General features: G+C 35.7%; 1 long non-coding RNA gene across 1 annotated transcript; it reads left to right on the top strand.

Annotated features, from left to right (window-relative positions):
- Positions 1–1,870: 1,870 nt before the first annotated feature.
- On the top strand, positions 1,871–4,659 carry LOC107732178 (uncharacterized). Its single transcript, XR_001638846.1, has 3 exons — positions 1,871–2,037; positions 4,253–4,355; positions 4,579–4,659. It is a non-coding gene; the product is annotated as an uncharacterized LOC107732178 (long non-coding RNA).
- Positions 4,660–8,456: the final 3,797 nt, after the last annotated feature.

The raw sequence follows: 8,456 nt of genomic DNA, 5'->3' as shown, positions 1-8,456 counted from the left end.
TTTAGGAAAAACGCATACATATTTTCCGCCAAGCTTTTTTTTTTTTAATTAATACAACCAGATGGAACAAAATGACATTAAATCATATGCCAGGGAGCAAGACAATAATGTATCTTTTGAACATATTCACAGTCTTTACAGCTTTCTTATTAGTACAGTCAGAAATCAAACACAGAGTTTTAAATCTTCAAGAACATTTCTATAGAAAGGCTTACGTTTGCAAAATTGACATTTATGTATAAAATATTTAGCCAAGAACAAAATAAGGTTGAATAAATAAAAAAAAGCATCTGACTGTTCACTCGCATGTGTATATCCTATAGAATAACATTTCCATATTTCAAAGAGATATCAGGAATTATACCATGAAAAACACTCCATATGTTTTTCCAGAGATTCTTAGTATAATCACAATGCCAAAAGAGATGGGACAAATCTTCAGTTTGGTCATCACAGAAGGAGCAACTTGCATCAAAGTCATCAGAAATAAACCTTTGTAAAATAAAATAAAAAACCTTTGTAGGATATCATCGATGTATCGTTTTATAAGACACTTCTTTGATTTTATTGTACATAAATAATTTCTGAGTTAATGTTACTACATGTCTGTTCCAATAAAAGACAGCATTCGGGCAAGAGACTACCTCGCGCTGGAACGGAGTAGGAACACTCCTGTTATTTGACTGTTATTTGGTCTGTTTCAAACACATTGACAGACAGATAGATAGTAGACAGACAGACAGATAGATAGTAGACAGACAGACAGATAGATAGTAGACAGACAGACAGATAGATAGTAGACAGACAGACAGATAGATAGTAGACAGACAGACAGATAGATAGTAGACAGACAGATAGATAGTAAACAGACAGACAGATAGTAGACAGACTGATAGATAGTAGATAGACAGTAGACAGATAGATAGTAGACAGACAGACAGACAGACAGATAGATAGTAGACAGACAGACAGACAGATAGATAGTAGACAGACAGACAGACAGATAGATAGATAGTAGACAGACAGATAGACAGACAGATAGATAGTAGACACACAGACAGACAGACCGATAGATAGTAGACAGACAGACAGACAGACAGATAGATAGTAGACAGACAGACAGACAGATAGATAGTAGACAGACAGATAGACAGACAGATAGATAGTAGACAGACAGACAGACAGACCGATAGATAGTAGACAGACAGACAGACAGACAGACAGATAGATAGATAGATAGTAGACAGACAGATAGATAGATAGATAGATAGTAGACAGACAGATAGATAGATAGATAGATAGATGTTGATTATTTTCCTTTCTTTTGTCGTTTGTTCGTGTTTCTACTGGCTCTTGTAAAACTGCGCCATCTTGTGTTTGATTGGAGTCTTTTTTTATGTCTTATGTTATGACGAAGTCATAAATAAAGGGATAGTACATAAATAAAAATGTTGTTATATATTCACCATCCTGTTTACAATAAAATGTAAGACTAGAGAGGATATGAAAATGATATGGAATATGTAAAATATGTTTTACACACACACATACACACACACACACAGAGAGAGAGAGAGAGACTCTTTTAAATGGATAGGAATTAATAAACATTAGTTTAAAATCTACCCCTTGTTCATGAATGAATATTTACAGCAGACATGCTGGATCTTGATTTATGTTATTCTGAAACAGAAACATTGCAGATATCTTGTATTATTAATATGTATTATTAATACCCAAATATATGCAATATGTACCTTTCAAGAAGGAACATTCCATTCCATTCTAATTTTGTCAAAGTCACCTTTACTATATGATTCCTGCCCTCTCTGACACTTTCTGCAGCCTGTTTCTCCTCCCTCTCTTCCTCTTCCTTCCCGCACAGCCTGGGAAGTAATCCTATATATATTAGTTGTTCACCCTGTACTTCCTTAAAGGCTCTTCTCTGCTCTCTGACATTGTGTCACACAAGCAAAGAAAAATGCCTGAAGAAGTTCCTGCTCAGTGCAAGGCTCCCAAAGATGAGCTGGACAAATGGTGAGTCAAATTTCAGTAAGGATATACATTAACGCAACACTGAATTTTGAATACTTTAAATGTCTGGTGCTTTTTTAATAATAAAAAAAAACGGTTGCATGCTTTATAGCTCAGCATTTGTTCTTGTTCATTCACCAATATCATAACACCTCCCTGTATATAGGTTATCTGTAGTGGTTTGTGAATGAACATTTTTGAAAGACTAGTTAAAACGTGTGTTGGATTCAGTATTGAGCACATGGTGCTGGGGGGTAGCAGGTTTTGAAATTGATGATGCAGGTGAAAAATGACCCACGTTAGCCATCGTGTTACTAAGTTAAAGCATGTTGCTGTAACACACGTTCCCCTTGTGCTTGCATTTGATGTCAACAGAGCTTTGGAGATACATATTACAATAGTTTCTGTCGTTTTTCCAGCATTTTGGATGCTTTCACGAACAAATGAATAAACTCTATCTTCATTTGTTAACAAAGCAGAGTGCTCTCTTTCTAGGTCAAAAGGTCAGAGGTCAATGCACTCACACAGTGACACAATAATGTGAACTTTACGGTGAGTTGCAAAAGTTGGACCATTCACAAGCGAAGAGCTATCTACTTTATGATTATCTCTCAACTGGTTTACTCGCATGCATGCATTGTCAATTGAGGTCATCATTTGTGGTGCATGACTTCTAGGTTGGGTGCTTACACGTAAAACATAGCATTTGTCAGAAACAGAGTATTGCATTATGTATTAAATTCATTCAATAATAATTCAGAGTACATCTGAGATTACAAAATAAAATGAAACAAATGCTTGAGTCTTTGCAGTATGAATATGCACGAACGCATACCAGTCAAAATATAATTATAAACATGTCTCATATTTGTATGCGACATTCAGAGCAATATGCCAAATGCCAAATTTAGCATGAACTTTAGTAATGTATATGTGTGATGTAAATATAGCCTGGTTTCAAATAGGCTCACACATGGAATGGCGAGGGAGTGGAGGTTTGCTCACAGCTCACATTACATCGCCTGTATTGCAATGTCTGCGTTATTTATGAAGGTTATGAAGTCGCCGTCATGTGCAGATCTGGTCTAGACTTTGAAAGCACCTGGTGTTTTAGAATTATGCATTATCTTTTTTATTAGATTTTAGCCCAGTGAGAGACTTCAAACTAGCGATCTGTGAAGAAAAGCTGCAAATCTGCATACCATGTCCGTTTTTTTTTTTCAAGAATTGTTTTTTTTCAAGGATATTTCACCCAAAAATAAAAATTTGTTGAAAATGTACTCACCCTAAGGCCATCCAAGATGTAGATGAGTTTGTTTCTTTATCAGAACAGATTTAGCATTACATCACTTGTTCACCAATGGATCCTGAATGGGTGCCGTCAGAATGAGAGTCCAAACAGCTGATAAAAACATCACAATAATCCACAAGTGATCCACACCACTCCAGTCTGAAATGCAAGTTCTATATCCATAATATTGCTTTCTCCAGTGTAAAAGTCGTCTTGTTTGAATCAGGAGAGAAATATGCACAGATCGAGCACCGTTTACAAGTGAAAACTGTTCTAAACAAATATGTGGGTGGATTTTGATGTGAGAAGACAACAGGGAATGGACTTTTCACTGGAAGAAGTGTTATTATGGATTATGGACTCATATTTTGGCCAGAAGTGATGGTTAAACTGACATTCTCTTATTCTGACGGCACCCATTCACTGCATTGATCCATTGGTGAGCAAGTGATGTAAAACTAAATTTATCCAAATCTGTTCCCATTAAGGAAACAAACTCATCTATTTTGGATGGCCTGAGCCAAGGGTGAGTACATTTTCAACAAGTTTTCATTTTTGGGTGAAATGTTCCTTTAACTATAACTAACTATAACTAAAACTATAATATTTTTATATATATATATTTTTTTTTTATATTTGTACATATTTGTATTAAAATAGCTTTAGTTTGCTTATAATATCTCACACTGCAAGACTTCCCAAAGTATATAACATCAGCTAGCCATATCCTAAAAAAAAGCATAACTCTGAAGACTCTTTCATGTGATGATGTAACAACACCCTTTGACCTTTGACTCCAAGGAATGTGTCCCCTTTGATCCTGACATGAGATCAGTTGTCCAAAAAAATCAATGCACAGCAGAATCATATTCTCATAGGTGCAGACTATTTCACTGTTAGCACTGAACAGACTGTATATGTGTCCAGTGTTCAGGGGAAGGGTGCAGAGGGCTGTAAGGAGCTGCTGGAATCTTTTGAGGCCTGTGTGAAGGGGGCCACGACAACCTCGTGAGGGGACATGCATTTACATGTGAGTATCGAATACTGTTATTATACCCAATATATTCCTAATTTTATTGTGACTTTTCTTCTCTTTGAAATGTATCTGCAGTTTGATGTAGCACAGTTTCTGAAGCGTTTCCTTACAGTAGTACTGTGAAGTGATCGTGTGTACATTTCTCTTCTGTCTGGATGAATGCATTGATTTGTTGATTCTGAATTTGTCTGATTTTCTTCTGCTATTTTTAACTTAGGGCCATCCTTTCTGGGTCCTCCAGTGTCCTTGCATTCCCTCACATTTCACTGGACTAAACCATTCTAAGGACAGTGAAAGGGGTGCAAGTGCTGGAATGTATCATGGTTGTGACAGAAAATATAAGCACAATGACATAAAACAACAATAAACAATAAAAAATCATTAAAAAATTAAATAAAAATGAAAAATAATAAATAAAAATAAAATAATAAAAACGAATCTGAGCCTGTGTGACCTTGTTGAACTCAAGCACTTGTCAAGCATTAAAACGTTGTTGAACTTAAAATTTGGATGTTGTTTGATTTCATATTTTTGATATAATAATAATTATTATTAATAATTATTATCACAGTAATATAATTTGATGTATAATTATAATTAGGCTATAATTATTATTATTATTATTATCAGTTTTTATGTTGAGGTTGATGTATCACGGTTGTGACAGAAAATATAAGCACAATGACATAAAACAACAATAAAAAATCATTAAAAAATTAAATAAAAATGAAAAATAATAAATAAAAATAAAATAATAAAAACCCAGTGAGAGACTTCAAACTAGCGATCTGTGAAGAAAAGCTGCAAATCTGCATACCATGTCCGTTTTTTTTTTTCAAGAATTGTTTTTTTTCAAGGATATTTCACCCAAAAATAAAAATTTGTTGAAAATGTACTCACCCTAAGGCCATCCAAGATGTAGATGAGTTTGTTTCTTTATCAGAACAGATTTAGCATTACATCACTTGTTCACCAATGGATCCTGAATGGGTGCCGTCAGAATGAGAGTCCAAACAGCTGATAAAAACATCACAATAATCCACAAGTGATCCACACCACTCCAGTCTGAAATGCAAGTTCTATATCCATAATATTGCTTTCTCCAGTGTAAAAGTCGTCTTGTTTGAATCAGGAGAGAAATATGCACAGATCGAGCACCGTTTACAAGTGAAAACTGTTCTAAACAAATATGTGGGTGGATTTTGATGTGAGAAGACAACAGGGAATGGACTTTTCACTGGAAGAAGTGTTATTATGGATTATGGACTCATATTTTGGCCAGAAGTGATGGTTAAACTGACATTCTCTTATTCTGACGGCACCCATTCACTGCATTGATCCATTGGTGAGCAAGTGATGTAAAACTAAATTTATCCAAATCTGTTCCCATTAAGGAAACAAACTCATCTATTTTGGTGTATCATGGTTGTGACAGAAAATATAAGCACAATGACATAAAACAACAATAAACAATAAAAAATCATTAAAAAATTAAATAAAAATGAAAAATAATAAATAAAAATAAAATAATAAAAACGAATCTGAGCCTGTGTGACCTTGTTGAACTCAAGCACTTGTCAAGCATTAAAACGTTGTTGAACTTAAAATTTGGATGTTGTTTGATTTCATATTTTTGATATAATAATAATTATTATTAATAATTATTATCACAGTAATATAATTTGATGTATAATTATAATTAGGCATTAATTATTATTATTATTATTATCAGTTTTTATGTTGAGGTTGATGTATCACGGTTGTGACAGAAAATATAAGCACAATGACATAAAACAACAATAAAAAATCATTAAAAAATTAAATAAAAATGAAAAATAATAAATAAAAATAAAATAATAAAAACTAATCTGAGCCTGTGTGACCTTGTTGAACTCAAGCACTCGTCAAGTATTAAAACTTTGTTGAACCTAAAATTTTGATATCGTTTTATTTATTTATTTTATTTTTTTATTTATTTTTTTGTTAATTTTTTAATGTTGACGAAAATATGTGAAGGCTTATAGAAAAGATAAAATTCCAAAAATTAATTAATTAAAAACAATTTTTGGAGTAGGCTACGTATTTGGTACTTGAAGATGCTTATCATTCAGTGCCAATATATTAAGTATCATTCTACGATCTGATAGCATGACTGTATCGCGAGGAGCAGATATGTGGCGCGAGGTGCAGTGGAGGGATGGTTGATGATGATGAGGAGGAGGGTGTGGGACCCGAATGCTAATGCGAGGAACCAGAGCGGAGAACATAACGCTTTACAACGCAAAAAAAACCGTCAAGACACGCAAAATATTAGCGCGCGACGTATCAGTCACCATCAAAAACACATAACCCCTTCCCCAAAAGTGACCGGCGAGAGAGGACACACTGCGCAGACGAGAAGGAGAAGGAGAAGGATGAGGATGCTGCAGTCCGTAGCTCAACATCAGCAGCAGAGCTAGAGTCCAAACAGCTGATAAAAACATCACAATAATCCACAAGTGATCCACACCACTCCAGTCTGAAATGCAAGTTCTATATCCATAATATTGCTTTCTCCAGTGTAAAAGTCGTCTTGTTTGAATCAGGAGAGAAATATGCACAGATCGAGCACCGTTTACAAGTGAAAACTGTTCTAAACAAATATGTGGGTGGATTTTGATGTGAGAAGACAACAGGGAATGGACTTTTCACTGGAAGAAGTGTTATTATGGATTATGGACTCATATTTTGGCCAGAAGTGATGGTTAAACTGACATTCTCTTATTCTGACGGCACCCATTCACTGCATTGATCCATTGGTGAGCAAGTGATGTAAAACTAAATTTATCCAAATCTGTTCCCATTAAGGAAACAAACTCATCTATTTTGGATGGCCTGAGCCAAGGGTGAGTACATTTTCAACAAGTTTTCATTTTTGGGTGAAATGTTCCTTTAACTATAACTAACTATAACTAAAACTATAATATTTTTATATATTGATGATGATGAGGAGGAGGGTGTGGGACCCGGATGCTAATGCGAGGAACCAGAGCGGAGAACATAACGCTTTACAACGCAAAAAAAACCGTCAAGACACGCAAAATATTAGCGCGCGACGTATCAGTCACCATCAAAAACACATAACCCCTTCCCCAAAAGTGACCGGCGAGAGAGGACACACTGCGCAGACGAGAAGGAGAAGGAGAAGGATGAGGATGCTGCGGTCCGTAGCTCAACATCAGCAGCAGAGCTGAAGCAGAGCTGCCAGATCCGCGGATGCAGAGCGACTTGGATCTCCTTCCGCGATCGCACTGCTCGTTTGGCTTGTCTTGCTCAATGTGAAACGACAGCAAATGGTGAGATTCTGTCTCCTTTCCCTGGGAGTTAGGCCTAGCACAAGTGTACTGAAGGCTTGTGTTCACTTATATTTTACAAACACTAGTCAGGAGGAGTTTCTAAATGGTGTTTTTGTCACGAGGCGATGGCCAGCTGCTAGATACATCTGGAAACTGGAGCTTACTAACAGGACCTGGCTTTCTGTAATGACTTTTTTTTATATTTGTACATATTTGTATTAAAATAGCTTTAGTTTGCTTATAATATCTCACACTGCAAGACTTCCCAAAGTATATAACATCAGCTAGCCATATCCTAAAAAAAAGCATAACTCTGAAGACTCTTTCATGTGATGATGTAACAACACCCTTTGACCTTTGACTCCAAGGAATGTGTCCCCTTTGATCCTGACATGAGATCAGTTGTCCAAAAAAATCAATGCACAGCAGAATCATATTCTCATAGGTGCAGACTATTTCACTGTTAGCACTGAACAGACTGTATATGTGTCCAGTGTTCAGGGGAAGGGTGCAGAGGGCTGTAAGGAGCTGCTGGAATCTTTTGAGGCCTGTGTGAAGGGGGCCACGACAACCTCGTGAGGGGACATGCATTTACATGTGAGTATCGAATACTGTTATTATACCCAATATATTCCTAATTTTATTGTGACTTTTCTTCTCTTTGAAATGTATCTGCAGTTTGATGTAGCACAGTTTCTGAAGCGTTTCCTTACAGTAGTACTGTGAAGTGATCGTGTGTACATTTCTCTTCTGTCTGGAT

This window comes from Sinocyclocheilus rhinocerous, unplaced genomic scaffold, assembly GCF_001515625.1.
Source record: "Sinocyclocheilus rhinocerous isolate Xijiao unplaced genomic scaffold, SAMN03320098_v1.1 scaffold1541, whole genome shotgun sequence".
NCBI lineage: Eukaryota > Metazoa > Chordata > Actinopteri > Cypriniformes > Cyprinidae > Sinocyclocheilus > Sinocyclocheilus rhinocerous.
The sequence above is the reverse complement of the archived record's forward strand: the minus strand, read 5'-3'. Positions and strand labels throughout refer to the sequence as shown.